The sequence below is a fragment of the Anomaloglossus baeobatrachus genome, chromosome 3 (genome assembly GCF_048569485.1).
Source record: "Anomaloglossus baeobatrachus isolate aAnoBae1 chromosome 3, aAnoBae1.hap1, whole genome shotgun sequence".
NCBI lineage: Eukaryota > Metazoa > Chordata > Amphibia > Anura > Aromobatidae > Anomaloglossus > Anomaloglossus baeobatrachus.
The window spans coordinates 215074745-215096818 of record NC_134355.1 but is presented as its reverse complement, the minus strand read 5'-3'; the positions used below and the strand labels follow the sequence as shown (position 1 = coordinate 215096818).

The 22074-nt window shown below is 44.3% G+C and overlaps 1 protein-coding gene across 7 annotated transcripts in view; it reads right to left on the bottom strand.

Annotated features, from left to right (window-relative positions):
• AFDN (afadin, adherens junction formation factor) overlaps nucleotides 1–22074 on the bottom strand; it is a 1370646-nt gene that overhangs the window by 1111019 nt on the left and 237553 nt on the right. The gene's annotated exons all lie outside the window — the stretch shown is intronic.

The following is a 22074-nucleotide window of genomic DNA, read 5'->3' as shown; positions in this document are numbered from 1 at the left end:
TTCTTCCACTCATTGTTCTGTTATATTTTGCCTTATATTGCAGACAAAACAGAAATATTCTTCTTATGGGTTGCACAAAATCTAGTAGCTCTGTGTCTAGCTGTAAGGTGACTGGCTACTGATGGTTGTGGGGGCTGATTTCTAGACAACCAGTCTTTTTGGGAGGCCTATGCATTTAGTTTTTCTATCCTAGTCCATCTACCAATAATTCTATTGTTCGTAAAGGAAAGCAAGCAGCAGGATTTTCACAATTAAAGTAAAGGTAAAGGTAGTGTCATACTGGCGCTAGGTCAAGAAATGAGGGCATTGTTTGAGTGCCATGTGCATCGGGGCCAGACTTTTTTGGGTAGGGTCCTCTGTAATGATTCCTCTCCTTGCTGCCTGCCTACCCTCTCTCACCACAATTAGCATGTGCGCAATATTATTTTAAAGGGGTGGTTCATCAATTTTTTTTATTTTCTCTATGAGTCTAACTTACTATTTCAAATCTCTTCTTAATTGGCTTCTATTCCCTGTTCTGGCACTGAGCGGCACAATCCTGCATGCTCAGTGCCGGTCACATGACCCCTGGTGCTGCGGCCTTTGGTATCAACTGATGTCACGTCAAGTTCCGGGCTCTCAGGGTTTACGTTACATCAGGGGATGCCGGCGACACTCAAACTGATTGACTGAGTTGTGGGCGGTGATTTCCGCACGTTACAGCCCAGCATTGAGGGGAGGTTCCAGAGGATGGTATGAAGTGGTGAAGAGGGCTTCACATGCGGCAGATTTGTAAGGTACGGGGCGCCAGTGTGGAGTACAAAGAGGGTTTTCTTCAGCTGAATCCCAACCCCCTGTCGCGCAAGTATCTGATTGCACTATCCAGCACAGCCGCCCGCTCTGGTCAGCTGTCAGAAGAGTGTACGGTGACGGGCAGTGTGATCCTGCAAGAATTAAGAATCTCGGGCTTTATACAAGCTGGTAAAACAAAGCTGGTATTAACCCCTTATTACCCAGCGTGCCACCCGATGAAAGCGCCATTTTCTGGTGCAGCTGGGGACTGCAATTCATAGCGGGGAGGGGGGGGCAAGAAAGCTTTTTTTTTTTTTTTTTTTTTAATTATTACATAAACTTCATGAAAAGGGCTTCCCTATATTTTTGATTCGCAGCCAGGTACAAATAGGCAGCTGAGGGTTGGGTGCAGCCCGTACCTGCCTGCTGTACCTGGCTAGCATACACAAATATGGCGAAGACCACATCATTTTTTATTTTTTATTTAGGTTTTGGGCAAAAAAGGTTTTTAAAAAAGTCCTTCCCTGGATTTTTCATTGCCATTAAAGGTAACAGCAAGCAGTCGGGGTTAGCAGACAGTAACTGCTTGGATTACACTTAGCAATAGAAAATGCAGCGGGAGCCCACGCATTTTTTTTTTTTTTTTTTAAGGTTATGTGTTTGGGGTTTCTGTTTTTTATTTTTAATGAATTTTATAAAAAGAAAAATCGACATGAGCTTCGCCCATCGAGCACCCGAGTATTTTACTGCTCACTCATCCCTACTCCTGACCACACAGCCAGCAGAACAAGTAATCAGATCAGCTGACTCCAGTGTCAGCCCATTACTTGTTCTGTGTCTCCCTACATCCATCGCAGCGTATGAAGGCTGTGAGGTCAGCTGAGTTCAGGTGGCACTTCAGTCAGCTGATCTGAACTCAGCCAACCTCACAGCTTGCACACTCTGCAATGGATGCAGCGGGACACAGAACAAGTAATCGTCCGACACTGGAGTCAGCTGATCTGAACTCAGCTGCTCCTGACCACACAGCCCGCACACGGTCACACGTGATCGGCAGCAGGTAGTGACTGTTAACCTGCATCCTTCGCAGTGTGTGCGGGATGTGAGATCAGGAGTTCAGCTGATTCACGATCAGCTGACTCCAGTGCCGGCCGTTAAAGTCCCGCTGCATCCATCGCAGCAGCCAGTAGAAGTAGAAGGATCCGGTAAAATAACAAATGCGGTTGCATGCATTGCACATTCAATCCACAGGATCCGGTCATATGCGGTTTGCGTTTTTTTGCCTATAGGCAAAGAAACGCTGTTGTGAAAGTAGCCTACAAAATGCATGCCACAAAGATGATACAGACGACACACACAGACTAAGCAAAAGGGGAAAAGGCAAACTCATGACCCCATCATTTTTTTCCCCCAATTATTTCTGTTTTTTCACATGTTGCGCCGGCTAATCGGAGGAGTTGGGTGGTGTGCTGAGTGGGTGTGTTAGATACAGTCCTACAGCCCACGCAAAGAATCATGGAAGTTGAAGGAACTGAACCCAGGAAGTCAGGAGAGAGATTAACCCCATCAGAGCTGGAGCCAGAAATGAGGATGTGCTTCTAGAGCACGATAAAAGGTAATATTGCTGAAATAACATAATAGATGTGTGGAGAGGCACATAATAGCAAGATTTATGAGCGAAAAAAAACAAAAAACAAACAGTTTTGGCAACCGGACAACTTCTTTAGGATATGTGCGCACACTGCGTTCTGTCAAGTGTAGAAAAAATGCACTCTCTGGCAGACTGGACAACTGTAAACACTGCATTTGACAAAAAATGCATCCAAAACGCATGCATTTTGTATGCGTTTTGAATGCATTTTGGATGCATTTTTGACAGTGCGGTCCCACTCGGCTCTGCTACATCCCCATAGAGCATGGCTGGCTGCGAGACGGAGCCATGAACTCGGATGAACTGCACCCAACTTCATTGTCATTGCACGGCTCTGTCTCTCTGCTGCAGCCTGATTTGCACTCACGGGTGAAAGGCTCACTGGTGACCGCAAATTCCCTGAGTGACTGATGTGAGCTATGTGATCAGTGGTGCAGTCACTCAGGTTACCCGCGTGTTGTGAATAAGTTTTCCAGTTCGGCGCTCCGTCTTGTGGTCAGTGCTGGTAGTGCAGTTTATGTGTGGAATGGAAGCGACACACCTACAGAGGACTGGCAATCAGGGTCTGACTGGGCTATTTAACTTAGTAGCTTTCTCTTGTTACTTGCCTGTGGTCAATTGGTCCTGTGTGTCCAGGACATTCTGCAATCAGCTCTGCTCACTTCCAGAACTTCCCTCAGATAAGTGGTCTTGTACCTCTGCTGTTTACCACCTTTTGTTGTTGTTATGCTTTTATACTATGCACAATTTCTAATTTGTCTGTGTGGAGTTGTGGTGGAATGGATCATTCCCTGCTGGGAGTGTCTGTATACTTGGCTCCATGATTCTGCAGGATTTGTGTTTTGTCATGCTTGGTATTTTTCAGTCCCTCATCTGTATTAGTGTTTTTGGATCCCAGTAACATCTAAGTGCTGGTACAGTGGGGGAGAGGTTTAGTAACCTCAGGTTTTTTCCATATCAGTAGTGCTGGTATTTAATAGGGTTTTTACGGCTGCAGACAGTTGCTCTTTCCTATCCTTTTCTATAAAGATAGTTTGGGCCTCCCCTTTGCTGAAATCTGTCCTTTTTGGCTTTGTATTGTGTTTTTCTATATCACCGTAGCCTTTACATGTGGGGGGCTATCTTTGGGGACTACTCCGAGGCAGATTAGCTTTCGTATATTTCTATCTGTGAGATCATTTAGTTCTCTGGCTTTGTCGAAGCGTCCAGGTCATCGTAGGCACGCCCCACGGCTACTGTTATTTATGTGTCAGGATTAGGTCTGCAGTCGGTTAAGTTTCCAGCCACTCTTATCTTTTGGGATTCCGCATTATTTGATCCTCCCCGCTCCCTGAATCATAACACCGCGGCCAGCTGGAGTCCTCCACCTGAGACCAGAAATCACCTCAGTGAGGGCACCGCTGATAACTACAGTCCCTCGGACGACTTGCTGTCACAGTTGGAGGTTCCAGCGGTAGCCGCGGGTAACCTGAGTGACGTCATTGCTGATAGCATGGCTCACTTCACTTGCTGCGTGGAGCTCACAGTGAGTGGTTGTGGTCTGTGGCCGCTCGCTGTCAGCATCCGATGTAGCAGAGCTGAAAGCATCGTGGGACCTCGTGTGGATTACGTCGGACCTGGAGAGCTGTTTCGGGATTAATAAAGTGCTGAAAAAGGGGTTTTTTTTGTCTTTTATTCCAAATGAAGGATTTTTTGAATGTATGAGTTTATTTTCTTTAACTTACACATTAATCATGGGGGGTGTCTCAGACGCCTGCCATGAATAACCTAAGACTTAGTGGCAGCTATGGGCTGCCAATAGCTCTTTATTACCCGATTGCCACCGCACCATGGCAATTCGGGATGAGCCGGGTAGAGTACCAAGACAGTCACATTTAATGGATATCAAGAGCAAAACCTGGCTCAACCACTCAAATTAGTGTAGGTGCTCTGGAGAAAAACCGGTAATATATAAAATGTACTCCGGCACACTAAGGAATATCATGAAAAAGAGTCCAAAATGGTGCTCAAAAAAACGTCTTTATTAGAAATGAGAATTTTGTCCCGTCGTTTCAACCCGTTGAGGGTTTTCTTCAAGGACTAATTTGTAATAACAGGAAAACAAAAAAGGGGTACAATGTCACAACAATATAGTGTACACAATTGTTACATAATAGGGGCATGTATCACATACATATGAGAGGATGAACACAATTGTTACGAAAAAAATAAAACAAGCATTCCATATAGAGTATACATGAGAATCACCCATGAACAAAATGTAATAAAATAAAATGAAATACATGCCCTCAGGGATTTGCGCAATGTGTTTGTACAAAGTGCATGGACTGAAGGTAAAGACATACCTATGGTGGACGAAACTAAAGTTCTTAAGTAAGCACCAAGTCACGTTAGGTGAAGCAGATTTTTAATGTCCAAAATGGTACTAGAAAAGGTGAAACATAAAATGTTACTATTGAGAACTATTGATTTTAACCAAGGGGGACAGCAGGGGATTATGTTGAAGGCATACCTAAGAGGACCAGTATTGGGTATTAGGACATCAGTTCGTGTGGGTAGAGAGATGAAAAGAAAGGCCACAGCCGTTCTGTGAAGTCAAAAGAATATACATATGTTCACTATGTTCACTATAGGCGTCATGTGTAGAGGCCGGTGACATATCGGCTCCCCTGGAGGGCATACCTTGCGAGTGAAGCTAGTGTGTTAATTCCATAGGAGTCATAGGAAGACTAAGCCTAGATTAAAAAGGTTATATTTCTGTAAACAGCAGGAGACATATGACAGGACTAATGACATGTAGACCCCCCTAAAAAGGGCGTACCTTGTAAGCAAAGTTAGTATGTGCCAGGGGTCCAAAGCCTCGATTTAAGTCAGATTAAAGCCAATGTAGGTAAATGGTTCATACTGTGATATACATAGAAACAGGTCTGAGTTATATGTCAATGACTAAAAACATAGTATCATTGTCACTGAATATTAGTACCAACCAGGGTAAAGTAAAGGCATGATTACCATGAATATGGGAGTAGGTCCCAAATGATTCCACAGGAGTACTGGGGAAACTAATGGAAAAACACAAAATTGTACATAACGTTGGTGAAGAGGAATGTGTATTGATTGTGAGAACTACCACAATGGGGGTGGTAATGGACATAAGACATACCTCACCACAGAATGTGGATCTCACAAGTGTTATGCTGTATCAGCCGCAGGTCAATTCTTCTGTGATCCAGTAGGATCATCAGATGGTGAGTTTGCTGTGGTGACAATAAGGGAGATCATATACGGGACGTGTAAAGAGATTACATAAGTCATAATGACCATACCTCAAAAGGAAAATGTAAAGAATCCATCGTACCTTATACAGTGGTAGCTGTGTAATGCAAGTGAGGCTACATCAGCTGTGGGATAGGTCTGCAAGGTTCAAAATATGTTCACCATATGTGGAGTGGTTGCTGTAATGACGACTGGCAGAGTTTTTGATCAAAAACGGATCCTGTTACACCAGTGTTTTACACCCTGCCTAAGATCCATAAGAACATACAGTTGCCACCCGGCCGCCCAATCGTAGCATCTACTGACTCTGTATTGTTCCCACTAGCCATCACCATCGACAGAATTTTGACACCACTGATTCCTACCATACCCTCCTACCTAAGAGACACCTCTGATTTCCTTGGTTATCTGCGCTCACTCACGGACATTCCATCTAACTGTTTACTAGTCACACTAGACGTTAACAGTCTATACACCAGCATAGCACACGCCGATGGGATCCAGGCGGTGGATTGGTTCCTTGAATTACAAGGCACTCTCACTATAGCCCAGCACTCATTTTGCATGGACCTCATCCACACAATATTGGAGAACAATTTCTTCATTTTTGAAGACTCATATTTTCTACAGTGCAGAGGCACGGCAATGGGGTCTAATATGGCACCCCCTTATGCGAACATTTATATGGCGCATTTTGAGGCTCTCTATATATATGGGAATCCCCTTTGGAAGAAACATTCAGTGATATGGAAGAGATTCATTGATGATATTTTTATGATTTGGCACGGTGACTCTTCCACTCTAGATAGGTTCTTTCAACAGATCAACTCATATAGACTGGGCCTCACTTTCACCATACATCACGATCCTCATTCAATCAGTTTTCTCGACACTCTGGTACAACTCTCTCCTAGGGGCCACATTGATACGGACCTCTATGTAAAATCAACAGACAGGAATAGCCTTCTCCACTTTAACAGTTGCCATCCAGCTCACACTAAAAAAGCCCTTCCTATATCACAACATAAACGAGTGGAGAGAATCGTATCTAATCCAGAAAAACGAGAACTGAGACTATAGGAAATGGGTTCAAAATTCATGTCTAGGGGCTATCCAGCCCACATAGCAAACAATCGTATATCACGATCTGACACAACCCGATCCAACATATCTCAAGTAGCATGCGTTAACACTTATCACCCGTTTTCACCGCTGATCAAGGGTATCATTGCAAAACATTGGCCATTATTACAAACTGCATATCCCACTGTTTCCAAGTTTTCTCAACCTCTATTGTTCTGCTATAAGAGACCCAAGAATCTTAGAGACAATTTAGTACGGGCCGACATAGGGTCCTCCACCAGAACAAAACAAACCTTTTTAGGGACTCCCAAAGTCGGCAATTACCCCTGTTTACATTGTTTGCAATGCAACAACTTAACTCGGGGAGATACATTTACCCATCCACATACAGGTAAGGTGTTTCATATTCGGGAATATTTGACATGTGACTCCTCGTTCGGTGTATACCTCATTAAGTGTCCACGCGGTCTCGGATATGTTGGGGAGACCACCAAACATATCCGGGACCGTATTAATAAACATAAGTCCACTATCCGCTGTCAACAAATCTTATTACCTATTCCACATCACTTTGTCACACATAGACATACAGTGGCTCAACTTAAATTTCAGATCATTGAACACATACCACCCATAAGAAGGGGTGGTAATAGAACAAGAATCCTTAAACAACGTGAAGCATATTGGATCCATACCCTGAGGACCCTGGAACCTCATGGGTTAAATCGAGAATATGATATATTCACTTAGGCATTTTATCTTTTGATGCGTAACATGACAGAAATATTGGTAGTATTCTGTAAACTGTCCCATGATCTTTTTTCCACAGGAGTATGATATGGGTTAGCATTATAATATTCTCTAACTCTTTTTCTTCTCTCCCTTAGGTCACTCACATCACTTGAATGCACTTCCACCCAGTACGCCACTTGCAATATGTGTCCAGCACTCTCACTTAGGTTTGTATATCCCCTCATTGCGAGCACCCTTCCCTCTGCGCGTGCGCCCCTGTCCTCCGCGCGCTCACGATGCACGGCGTCACATACGACGCCCTGCCCAGTTGGGCGCGCGCCGGCCATGCGTCCCTGCGCGCACGCGCGGGAGACACATCACCATTGGTGTGTGTTCTGCCTTCCGCGCACGCACGGGGTACCGGCGCCGGACCCCCGGTGTCTTGCTACACCGCACATGCGCGTGACATCACAACACACGCCCCCATCCACCGATCTCACACGCAGACGTGTGGGTCTTGCCTTCCGCGCATGCACGGGGCTGACGCTGTTGCAGCAGCGTTTGGCCTCAACGCGCATGCGCGGGGCATTACGTCACCACGCCTGCGGCCACATGCGTTCCACTCCCTAATAGGAAGCTGACTCTCCCAGCACAGCATAAATACCACGCACTTCCCGTACAAGGCGTCTGGCGTCCCACACGTGGCGATCTTTCCTCACAGGTATGTAATGGAACCTCTAGCCCCCTCTATCATATTTTCCAATTTAACCCTTTCCCTCTACTCCTCCATAGAGCCTTTGGCCAGCTCATGTATAGAACATATATACAGACAGCATTAGGAAAGGTATGTTTCCATCTTACACCCTATATGACTTTCACACATTATTGACCTCACCCATATGCTTCCTTTGTCGCCTTCTCCATCATCATTACAGCAACCACTCCACATATGGTGAACACATTTTGAACCTTGCAGACCTATCCCACAGCTGATGTAGCCTCACTTGCATTACACAGCTACCACTGTATAAGGTACGATGGATTCTTTACATTTTCCTTTTGAGGTATGGTCATTATGACTTATGTAATCTCTTTACACGTTCCGTATATGATCTCCCTTATTGTCACCACAGCAAACACTCACCATCTGATGATCCTACTGGATCACAGAAGAATTGACCTGCGGCTGATACAGCATAACACTCGTGAGATCCACATTCTGTGGTGAGGTATGTCTTATGTCCATTACCACCCCCATTGTGGAAGTTCTCACAATCAATACACATTACTCTTCACCAACGTTATGTACAATTTTGTGTTTTTCCATTAGTTTCCCCAGTACTCCTGTGGAATCATTTGGGACCTACTCCCATATTCATGGTAATCATGCCTTTACTTTACCCTGGTTGGTACTAATATTCAGTGACAATGATACTATGTTTTTAGTCATTGACATATAACTCAGACCTGTTTCTATGTATATCACAGTATGAACCATTTACCTACATTGGCTTTAATCTGACTTAAATCGTGGCTTTGGACCCCTGGCACATACTAACTTTGCTTACAAGGTACGCCCTTTTTAGGGGGGTTTACATGTCATTAGTCCTGTCATATGTCTCCTGCTGTTTACAGAAATATAACCTTTTTAATCTAGGATTAGTCTTCCTATGACTCCTATGGAATTAACACACTAGCTTCACTCGCAAGGTATGCCCTCCAGGGGAGCCGATATGTCACCGGCCTCTACACATGACGCCTATAGTGAACATAGTGAAAATATGTATATTCTTTTGACTTTACAGAACGGCTGTGGCCTTTCTTTTCATCTCTCTACCCACACAAACTGATGTCCTAATACCCAATACTGGTCCTCTTAGGTATGCCTTCAACATAATCCCCTGCTGTCCCCCTTGGTTAAAATCAATAGTTCTCAATAGTAACATTTTATGTTTCACCTTTTCTAGTACCATTTTGGACAATAAAAGTCTGCTTCACCTAACGTGACTTGGTGCTTACTTAAGAACTTTAGTTTCATCCACCATAGGAATGTCTTTACCTTCAGTCCATGCACTTTGTACAAACACATTGCGCAAATCCCTGAGGGGATGTATTTCATTTTATTTTATTACATTTTGTTTATGGGTGATTCTCATGTATACTCTATATGGAATGCTTGTTTTATTTTTTTCGTAACAATTGTGTTCATCCTCTCATATGTATGTGATACATGCCCCTATTATGTAACAATTGTGTACACTATATTGTTGTGACATTGTACCCCTTTTTTCTTTTCCTGTTATTACAAATTAGTCCTTGAAGAAAACCCTCAACGGGTTGAAACGTCGGGACAAAATTCTCATTTCTAATAAAGACTTTTTTTGAGCACCATTTTGGACTCTTTTTCATGATATTCCTTAGTGTGCCGGAGTACATTTTCTACATTTAATGGATGTGGCAAATCCGGGCGGGTGCTGGCTGATATTTTTAGGCTGGGGGGCTCCCCATAACGTGGGGCTCCCCATCCTGAGAATACAAGCCTTCAGCCGTTTGGCTTTACCTTGGCTGGTATCAAAATTGGGGGGAACCGCACGTCTGTTTTTGGTTGCGGAGAGACAGCGGTCACTCAGCATGGGGGCCCGTCTGGATGCAACCAATCATAGTTGCAGGTGGGCGGGGGAAGCAGTGAATACGAGATGGAATGATGAGCGTCTGGCATTTTTAAAAGCCGAAGCCGCCTGAGCTTTGTGACAGCAGTGCAGCGCTGCGCCGGTGAGTATGAAAGAGAGAGGGAGAGACCGACCTACACCGACAGAGACCGAGAGACCTGCATTTTGTTTGTCAAAAAAGCATGGAAAATGCAACAAAAATGCATGGCAAGCGCATAGCTAAACATTTTGGTTGCATTTGGACACACCTCATTCATTTCAAAGGGGTGCAAAATGCAACCAAAACACACAAAAGAAGTGACGTGCTGGTTTTTTAAACGCATCAATTTGGTCAAATATTTGGCATCCAAAACGCTGCGTTTAAAAAAGCAACGTGGGCAAGGAATTTGCTGACTTCTCATAGACTTTGCTGGGGAAGCACAACGCATTCATTTTGACAATAACACGCTGCAGTTTTAAACGCAGCCAAACTGCTGGAAAAAATGCAATGTGCGCACATGGCCTAAAAGTTTTTCTCTTACTCTTCAATAAAATGGCGCCGAATCAACGCATACGAGAGCAGTGATCTCTGGCGTTATTTTAATGAAGACACTGTAAAGATGAATATGAGCGGCAATGGGGCATAATGCAGATTGATTTCTTTTTCTTTCATCAATGCATGTCCTGTCACCATTCATACACAGTGTCATCAGTAAAATGTCGCCGGAGATCGTGGTACGCGCAGATTCTGGCGCTATTTCATTGAAGAAAAACTTGAACATAATACTGTGCACATGCCGCCCCTGGGTTAATCGCGGTGGCAGACAGGAGAAGTTTAAATAGAGAGGAGCCAGGCAGATAGCCAGGGGAAAAATCATTACAGCAGACCCAACCCACATAGTCCAGCCCTGATGCACATGCCACTCAACCAATGCACACATTTCTGGACTTTTGATAACGTTTTTTTCTGTAATTAAACATCCAGTCTCTAAAATTAAGGTACGATTTGATTCACCATCCTAGCGCCAGTATGGCACTTCCTTTAGATACATGTGAAACTCCTGCTGGTTGGTTCCCTTTAAGATGCAGATTAGAGCTGAGAAACATGACTTGAAATAGGGCATTGTTGAATTCTGCTGTCAGACGTCTGTAGTGACCCACACTTACTGAGCCGCATGAAGATCTGATGAAGTTTCTGTCTTCAATTTAGATGATTGCAATACAAAAGTAAAAAGCAGTAAGACTACTGGAGTTGCACAGACACCCAAAGCACATATAATTCAAGGGCCCTAGTTTAATTTTGGGAGCACGGGGCTTAATAGTCCATTTTGATGTTAGAAGTTTTTGATGAGTCTGACCTTTAGCAGCTATCAATTGGGGTGGATGATTACTTACAAAATTGGTGATTAGTTCAATACTTCACCTGCTGTAAAGTACTATTGACATGAACTTCTCACCAGAGGTCAGTAACAACCCATCCAATCCACAAAAGCATAGAAATCAAACCATCAATGTCCATAAATTTATTGATAAGCAATACTGAGGAATGACCCATGCTTAATGAAATGTATTTAATGCTCTGCACACAAGCCTTTATTGGTTTTGACATCTTCAAGACGCTTCCAGTATTGAAAAACTAGCTGCATGCATTATTCAGGTTAGATTTTAGACCATTCTTCCACACAAATGCTCTTCAAATCCCGAAGGTTCCATTTTCTACTATGAACTCTGAGCTTTAGTTCCATCCATAAATTTTCTATTGGATTCAGATCAGGTGATTGGCTCGACCACTCTAACAGCTTTATTTTCTTTCTCTGAAACCAATTAGGTTTCCTGCTGTGTGTTTAGGATCATTGTCTTGCTGAAATGTCCACCCTTGGTTCATCATCTTCATCCTGGTAGATTGCAGCAGATTTTTATCAAGAATGTCTTGATACATTTGTCCATTCATCCTTCCTTCAATAGCAATAAGTTTTCCAGTGACTTATGCTGAAATATAGTCTGCAACATGATATTCCCACCTCCAAACTTCACTTTTGGAATGGTGTTTTGGGGGTGATATGTAGTGCCTTTTGGCCTAAAAACATGGGGTGCATGATGGCATCCAAAGTTTAATATTTGGCTTATCTGACAACTATATTCTCCTAATATTTCACAGCCTTGCCTAAATGCCACTCAGCAAACTTTAAAGGTCCATGAGCATGCTTCACTGCTGGTATGGTGTTTTGCATGTGATATCCAGTGCTTTACGGCCTCCAAACATGTTGTGAATTATGGCATCCAAAGAGTTCAATTTTAGTTGCATCTGACCAGACTACAGTGGATCCTCGCTTAACGAGTAACCCAGATAGCGAGTATTTGGCTTAACGAGCAAAGCTTGCTGTAAATTTGTAACTCAGTTTAGGAGCATGCTTTGCTGTACGAGCAAAATACTCACCGCACATACTACCGGTTCTGTACATCCACCGCGCTCTAACCCTCTCGTGCAGTCCACACAAACACACACAAGCAGACACATACAGACACAAACACACGCACACACAAATATTATGCTCACCTTACCTTCCTTTCCATCGCCGGCCTCAAGGTTCTTGTAGTTCGCCGGTACAGGATGTGTACCGGGTAACCATCGCAACGAGGGAGGAACGTTCGCTGCCAGAGCAAGTTCCTCCCTCGTCGCGATGGTTACCCGATACACATCCTGTACCCGCGAACTACAAGAACCATGAGGCCGGCGATGGAACAGAAGGTAAAGTGACCACAATATGTGTACCTTCCGTTCCATCGCCGGCCTCATGGTTCTTGTAGCTCGCCGCTACAGGCTGTGTATCAGCAAGACTGTATACAGCAAAAAATACACATAAAATATAACCTTTAATGAGTCTCTTTAAAAAGAGGGTTCATCTTACCTCTGTAAAAACAATATCTGTCACAGAGAATGCCGTGCTATATTGCCCACTTCTATCAAAGGGATCAATGCACTCTGCCACAGAATATGTATAAAAAACAGCTGACCACCAGGCCGAAGATTAAGTACAAACTCATCCGTTGACAACACCAGGGAACAGAAGTGGCTACCCCCACTCATGTGTTGTCCATACAAATATGCAGTAGTCCTTAAATAGGGGACCAATGCAGACTAATACGTAACCAGTTGGTCAAGTATCATGTATTTCATTTCTGGCCAACAAGCACCAGTGGTTCAGAATAAACATGGCAATGCTCCTAGATACCACGTGCGTTCTGCATAGACGTTCTAGTAAGGGAACGTCACTGAGGCGCCAGGAGAGTGATCGTCACTTCCTGAGGGACCTTGCGTTCCACTGCTGCGTTCCACGGTTTAATATGGAGACGGGGAGCACATGTGCGGATGTGACGTCACACGCTGGCAAAGGAGCGGTGACTATTTAAACATGGTGACTGTAAACAGCGGTGTGCAGCCTGGATGATGTGTGCTGTCACCGTCTGGTAAGTCACCTGCTCTCTATTGTACCTTTACTGGGAAAGCCTTTTTTAGAGGGGGTTCATTTATATACACATCCCCCGTTTATTCCCTACAATTTCTGCTTTATTTATAGTAAACCCATGAAAGGTTTCATAACAGGAACCTATATCTCCTCATTCAAGCTCCCCTGATGATTATGGGACATATGAAACGCGTCGGGAGAAGGAGAACCTGGGAAGGACAGTGACCTTTAATCTAAAGGGATCCCAGGTCCAGTATGAAAGGGACTGTGGAGACGCCTATAATGATGGGAAATTGTCCGTCGGATGATTGTGGAAACTGAATGCACCAGAATTGGTGAGATTGTTCCAATTTTTCTACATGTACATTGTTCTGGTGAATTTTGGTATCTAGGAGCATTGCCATGTTTATTCTGAACCACTGGTGCTTGTTGGTCAGAAATGAAATACATGATACTTGACCAACTGGTTACATATTAGTCTGCATTGGTCCCCTATTTAAGGACTACTGCATATTTGTATGGACAACACATGAGTGGGGGTAGCCACTTCTGTTCCCTGGTGTGTTGTCAACGGATGAGTTTGTACTTAATCTTCGGCCTGGTGGTCAGCTGTTTTTTATACATATTCTGTGGCAGAGTGCATTGATCCCTTTGATAGAAGTGGGCAATATAGCACGGCATTCTCTGTGACATTGTTTTTGCAGAGGTAAGATGAACCCTCTTTTTAAAGAGACTCATTAAAGGTTATATTTTATGTGTATTTTTTGCTGTATACAGTCTTGTTGATCTATTAATACTATACCAGTGGCTATATTAACTGTGTATCAGCAACCATCGCGACGAGGGAGGAACTTCCCCTGTCAGCCGCTACTCAAAGGCAGCGCGCTTGCAAATCAGAGGCAAGCAGCTCCTGCCTTTGACGTCAGCGCTCTAGCAGCGGAAGTTCCTCCCTCATCGCGATGGTTACCAGATACACATCCTGTACAGGCGAACTGCAAGTTCCAGGAGGCAGGCGATGGAAAGTAAGGTAAGGTGAGTATAATGTGCGTGTGTGTGCGTGAGCGTGCGTGCGTGTGCGTGTGGAATGGCACAATAGGGGACCAGGATGGGACATTTAACAAGTTGTGGAGCGAATTGTCTGCATTGCAATGATTTCCTATGGGAAATCTTGCTTTGCTGAACGAGTAACTTGCTTAACAAGCAACTCACAGAACGAATTGTTCTCGTTAACCAAGGTTCCACTGTATATTCTCCCAGTATTTTCCATTCTTGTCTAAGGCCTTGTGCCCACAGGGCGTTTTTACAGCGTTTTTTCTAGCGTTTTTCATTGCTTTTTTTAATCAATAAAAGCAAGGAAAAAGCATCCCAGCAAAGTCTATGAGAATCAGGACTTGCTGTGCCCACGTTGCTTCTTTTTCAGTTGCTTTTTTTCTTGCTGAAAAAAGAAGCAACATGTCAATTGTTTTAGCGTTTTTTCCTGCTTTTTTTCCCCAATTGACTTCAATGGAGTCAGGGAAAAAAGCAAGAAAAAACGCATGTGTAATGCCCACGTTGCTTTATATTTTATGCGTTTGGGCGTTTTTAGGGAGAAAAGAAAGCTATGGCTATGTAGATTCCTTCATAGAAGAAAGCCACATAGCCAGCGTCCAGCAGCTGTTATCTTATCTCCCATTGTTTAGCGCGACACCTCTGCAGGGACCCCCGCTGACGTCACAAGGTAAAGAGTTCATCACAGCGGGGGATCTCCAGGAAATCCCACAGTAATCCCCCTGTATGAATTGTATTCACCTTGTTACATCCCCGACCTTATACAGCGAGGTGTCACGGTAAACAATGCATGGACCTCCGCTGATGTCACAATGTAAAGAGTTCATCCCAGCGGGGATCTCCAAGAATGTGGGCAGCATTGCTCGGTAATCCCCCTGCATGAATTGTATTCACATTGTGACATCCCGAACTTCTCTGCAGTGACATGTGGCATTAAACAATGCAGGGACCCCCGCTGACGTCACAAGGTGAATAGTTAATCCCAGCGGGGGATCTCCCTTGTAACCAAGATAAACATCGGGTAACCAAGGTGGTTACCCGATATTTACCTTAGTTACCAGCCTCTGCAGCTCTCACGCTGCCTGTGCTGCCGGCTCCGGCTCTCTGCACATGTAGCTGCTGTACACATCGGGTTAATTAACCCGATGTGTACAGCAGCTAGGAGAGCAAGGAGCCAGCGCTCAGTGTGCGCGGCTCCCTGCTCCCTGCACACACAGCTAAGCGGTGTGCGCTGGTAACTAATGTAAACATCGGGTAACCATACCCGATGTTTACCTTAGTTACCAGTCTCCGCAGCTTCCAGACGGCGGCTCCGTGCAAGCGCAGCGTCGCTTGCACGTCGCTGCTGGCTGGAGGCTGTTCACTGGTCGCTGGTGAGATCTGCCTGTTTGACAGCTCACCAGCGACCATGTAGCGATGCAGCAGCGATCCTGACCAGGTCAGATCGCTGGTCGGATCGCTGCTGCATCGCTAAGTGTGAAGGTACCCTTACTCACCTCTCTGCAGTCTCCTGGGTCACGTCCGATGGGCTCCAGGACCTCCCGGTAAGCAGCTGATTGTTTACGTCCAGCGGTGAACAGCTTGCCAGCTTTTTAACAAGCAGATGATGAATCAGCTGATCTTCCCTGGACGTAAACGATCGGATGATGCTATCAAGTGATAGCATCAGCTGCTTACCAGCGGGTCCTGGAGCCCATGGGACTTTTAGACAATCAGCTGATGTGTAATCTGTTTCAGGTCCTTGAACCTGTGTCAGGTTCAAAGACCTGAATCCAATATCATCTGATCAGAAGGCAAACCGATCAGATGATGTGTCATCATCTGATCAGTTTGCCTTTCAATCAGATGATATTGGATTCGGATTGGACATCAAGGGACCCTCGACCCAGGACTACAGCGGAGGGGGGTTCTTTAGTTCAATAAAGATGGAGTCACTAATTGTGTTGTGTTTTATTTCTAATAAAAAATATTTTTCTCTGTGTTGTGTTTTTTTTATCTTTACTAGAAATTCTATTACTAGAAATGGTGGCTATGTCTAATATTGGCGTGACACCATGAATTTCAGGCTTAGGGCCAGCTGATAATACAAAGCTGGCCCTAACCCCATTATTACCCAGTGAGCCACGCGATACCAGGGCCGCTGGAAGAGTTGGATACAGCACCAGAAGATGGCGCTTCCTATGAATGCGCCATTTTCTGGGGCAGCTGCGGACTGCAATTCACAGTGGGGGGGCCCAGAAAGCTTGGGCCACCCTGTACTGCGGATTCCAGTCCCCAGCTGCCTAGTTGTACCTGGCTGGACACATAAATTGGGCGAAGCCCATGTCGTTTTTTTTTTTAAATTATTTTATGAAATTCATGAAATAATTAAAAAAAGGGCTTCCCTATATTTTTGGTTCCCAGCTGGGTACAAATAGGCAGCTGGGGGTTGGAGGCCACCCGTACCTGCCTGCTGTACCTGGCTGGCATACAAAAATATGGCGAAGCCCATGTCGATTTTTTTTTTAATTCATTAAAAAAAAAAAACAAAAAAACAAACCCATAACCCAAAAGGGTTAGGAGTAAAAAAAAATGCTTAGGCTCTCGCTGTATTTTCTATTGCTAGGGTAACTTAAACAGCGACTGGCTGCTAACCCCTCCTGCTTGGTGTTACCTTCACTGGCAATGAAAAATCCAGTTAAGCCCTTTTTTCTTGAGTTTTTTTGCCAAAAAATTAAAAAACAAATTCCATGGGCTTAGCCCAATTTTTGTGTCCAGCCAGGTACAACCAGACAGCTGGGGACTGGAAACCGCAACGCTGAGTGGCCCAAGCTTTCTGGGCCACCCGCTGTGTATTGCAGTCCGCAGCTGCCCCAGAAAATGGTGCTTTCATAGAAGCGCCATCTTTTGGCGCTGTATCCAACTCTTCCAGTGGACATGGTGCCAGGTGGCACGCTGGGTAATAAGGGGTTAATACCAGCTTTGTTTTACCAGCTGGTATTAAGCCCGAGATTCTTAATGTGAAGCCAAGTTTGACCCGGATATTAAGAATCTCCAATAAAGGGTTAAAAAAAGACACCACACAAAAAATACTTTATTAAAAATAAATACACAGACACACTTAGGGACTCCATTTTTTCACTCCCTCCTCAATCCTGGTCTTCTGTCACCGATCTAGCTCTGCTATATCAGAAAGCACGGGGGAGGAAGAACGCTTCAAATCCCCGTGCTGTCTAATCACTCAATGAGTTAGAGACTGCAGGTTGGTAAGCGGTGACATCACCGCTACCACTGTTGCCATAGTAACCTAATGAGCAGGTTGCTATAGCAACGGTGATCTCCGAGCACCTGATTCCCGACACCGCTATTCACCTGCATGAGCCGGTAAATAGCGGTGCTGGTAAACGATCTAATAGATCATCATTTTCCTGTCACTTTTATTTCAAAATGGAGATTGAAAAAAATGGGCTGAACAAGGAAATGACATCAGAACACCTTTTTTTCACATCCAACTTTAACGAGCTGAAACAAGCATTCAATAGTAACAAAAAAAGCATGAAAAGAAGCAGGAAAAAAAGCAGGAAAAAAAGCATGAAAGCATGAAAAAAAGCATGAAAAAAAGCATGAAAAGAAGCATGAAAAAAAGCATGAAAAAAAGCATGAAAAAAAGCATGAAAAAAAAGCATGAAAAGAAGCAAGAAAATAAGCATGAAAGCATGAAAAGAAGCATGAAAAAAGCATGAAAGCATGAAAAGCACAGAAAAAAGCAGCTTTTTTTTGTGCTGAAAAAAAAGCACCGTGGGCACATAGCCTAAATATTGTTGAGCAAACTGTAAAACACACTAAGGCTATGTGCCCACGGTGCTTTTTTTTCAGCACAAAAAAAGCTGCTTTTTTCTGTGCTTCTTTTCATGCTTTCATGCTTTTTTTCATGCTTCTTTTCATGCTTTCATGCTTTTTTTCTTGCTTCTTTTCATGCTTTTTTTCTTGCTTTTTTTCATGCTTCTTTTCATGCTTCTTTTAATGCTTTTTTTCCTGCTTTTTTTCATGCTTTCATGCTTTTTTTCCTGCTTTTTTTCCTGCTTCTTTTCATGCTTTTTTTGTTACTATTGAATGCTTGTTTCAGCTCATTAAAGTTGGATGTGAAAAAAAGTTGTTCTGATGTCATTTCCTTGTTCAGCCCATTTTTTTCAATCTCCATTTTGGAATAAAAGTGACAGGAAAATGATGATCTATTAGATCGTTTACCAGCACCGCTATTTACCGGCTCATGCAGGGGAATAGCGGTGCCGGGAATCAGGTGCTCGGAGATCACCGTTGCTATAGCAACCTGCTCATTAGGTTACTATGGCAACAGTGGTAGCGGTGATGTCACCGCTTACCAACCTGCAGTCTCTGCTAACTCATTGAGTGATTAGACAGCACGGGGATTTGAAGCGTTCTTTCTCCCCCGTGCTTTCTGATATAGCAGAGCTAGATCGGTGACAGAAGACCAGGATTGAGGAGGGGTGAGAGGGAGTAAAAAAATGGAGTCCCTAAGTGTGTCTGTGTATTTATTTTTAATAAAGTACTTTTTGTGTGGTGTCTTTTTTTAACCCTTTATTGGAGATTCTTAATATCCGGGTCAAACTTGGCTTCACATTAAGAATCTCGGGCTTAATACCAGCTGGTAAAACAAAGCTGGTATTAACCCCTTATTACCCAGCGTGCCACCTGGCACCATGTCCACTGGAAGAGTTGGATACAGCGCCAAAAGATGGCGCTTCTATGAAAGCACCATTTTCTGGGGCAGCTGCGGACTGCAATACACAGCGGGTGGCCCAGAAAGCTTGGGCCACTCAGCGTTGCGGTTTCCAGTCCCCAGCTGTCTGGTTGTACCTGGCTGGACACAAAAATTGGGCTAAGCCCATGGAATTTTTTTTTTTAATTTTTTGGCAAAAAAACTCAAGAAAAAAGGGCTTAACTGGATTTTTCATTGCCAGTGAAGGTAACACCAAGCAGGAGGGGTTAGCAGCCAGTAGCTGTTTAAGTTACCCTAGCAATAGAAAATACAGCGAGAGCCTAAGCATTTTTTTTTACTCCTAACCCTTTTGGGTTATGTGTTTGTTTTTTTGTTTTTTTTTAATGAATTAAAAAAAATCGACATGGGCTTCCCCATATTTTTGTATGCCAGCCAGGTACAGCAGGCAGGTACGGGTGGCCTCCAACCCCCAGCTGCCTATTTGTACCCAGCTGGGAACCAAAAATATAGGGAAGCCCTTTTTTAATTATTTCATGAATTTCATAAAATAATTTAAAAAAAAAAGACATGGGCTTCGCCCAATTTATGTGTCCAGCCAGGTACAACTAGGCAGCTGGGGACTGGAATCCGCAGTACAGGGTGGCCCAACCTTTCTGGGCCCCCCCACTGTGAATTGCAGTCCGCAGCTGCCCCAGAAAATGGCGCATTCATAGGAAGCGCCATCTTCTGGTGCTGTATCCAACTCTTCCAGCGGCCCTGGTATCGGGTGGCTCACTGGGTAAAATGGGGTTAGGGCCAGCTTTGTATTATCATCTGGCCCTAAGCCTGAAATTCATGGTGTCACGCCAATATTAGACATAGCCACCATGAATTTCTAGTAAAGATAAAAAAAACACAACACAGAGAAAAATATTTTTTATTAGAAATAAAACACAACACAATTAGTGACTCCATCTTTATTGAACTAAAGAACCCCCCTCCGCTGTAGTCCTGGGTCGAGGGTCCCTTGATGTCCAATCCGAATCCAATATCATCTGATTGAAAGGCAAACTGATCAGATGATGACACATCATTTGATCGGTTTGCCTTCTGATCAGATGATATTGGATTCAGGTCTTTGAACCTGACACAGGTTCAAGGACCTGAAACAGATTACACATCAGCTGATTGTCTAAAAGTCCCATGGGCTCCAGGACCCGCTGGGTAAGCAGCTGATGCTATCACCTGATAGCATCATCCGATCGTTTACGTCCAGGGAAGATCAGCTGATTCATCATCTGCTTGTTAAAAAGCTGGCAAGCTGTTCACCGCTGGACGTAAACAATCAGCTGCTTACCGGGAGGTCCTGGAGCCCATCGGACGTGACCCAGGAGACTGCAGAGAGGTGAGTAAGGTGAAGAGTTCATGCCAGCAGCGGATCTCCTACATGAACTGTATTCAACTTGTGACATCCCCGGACCTCCCTGTAGAGTGGTGTCGGTAAAACACTGCAAGAATACTGAATGTCTGGTGCAAGGCACAAGGTGAACACAGTTCATGCAGGAGGATCACCGGGGTTTTTCGGGGTTCACCTTGACGTCAGCGGGGGTTGCCTGCATTTATGTGGCATAGGCTGTGCACCAGGCATTCAGTATTCTTGTGGTGTTTTACCGCGACATCTCTTTGCAGGGAAGTCCGGGGATGTCAGGAGGCGAATACAATTCATGCTGGAGAATTACCGGGGGCTTTCCTGAAGATCCCCCGCTGGGATTAACTATTCACCTTGTGACGTCAGCGGGGGTCCCTGCATTGTTTAATGCCACATGTCACTGCAGAGAAGTTCGGGATGTCACAATGTGAATACAATTCATGCAGGGGGATTACCGAGCAATGCCGCCCACATTCTTGGAGATCCCCACTGGGATGAACTCTTTACATTGTGACATCAGCGGTGGTCCATGCATTGTTTACCGCGACACCTCGCTGTATAAGTTCGGGGATGTCACAAGGTGAATACAATTCATACAGGGGGATTACTGTGGGATTTCCTGGAGATCCCCCGCTGTGATGAACTCTTTACCTTGTGACGTCAGCGGGGGTCCCTGCAGAGGTGTCGCGCTAAACAATGGGAGATAAGATAACAGCTGCTGGACGCTGGCTATGTGGCTTTCTTCTATGAAGGAATCTACATAGCCATAGCTTTCTTTTCTCCCTAAAAATGCCCAAACGCATAAAATATAAAGCAACGTGGGCATTACACATGCGTTTTTTCTTGCTTTTTTCCCTGACTCCATTGAAGTCAATTGGGGAAAAAAGCAGGAAAAAACGCTAAAACAATTGACATGTTGCTTCTTTTTTCAGCAAGAAAAAAAGCAACTGAAAAAGAAGCAACGTGGGCACAGCAAGTCCTGATTCTCATAGACTTTGCTGGGATGCTTTTTCCTTGCTTTTATTGATTAAAAAAAGCAATGAAAAACGCTAGAAAAATCGCTGTAAAAACGCCCTGTGGGCACAATGCCTTACACATGCTTTTTGTTCAACAATGAAGTCGTGCATGGTGAGTATGCATACAGGCCATGGAGGTTGAGTGCATTACTCATTGTTTTCTTTGAAACCTGCTGATTCAAGGTTTTTCTGCATCTCTCCAAAGATGGTCATTGGCTCTTGGACAACTCTAGATAATTGTTCTCACTCCTCTGC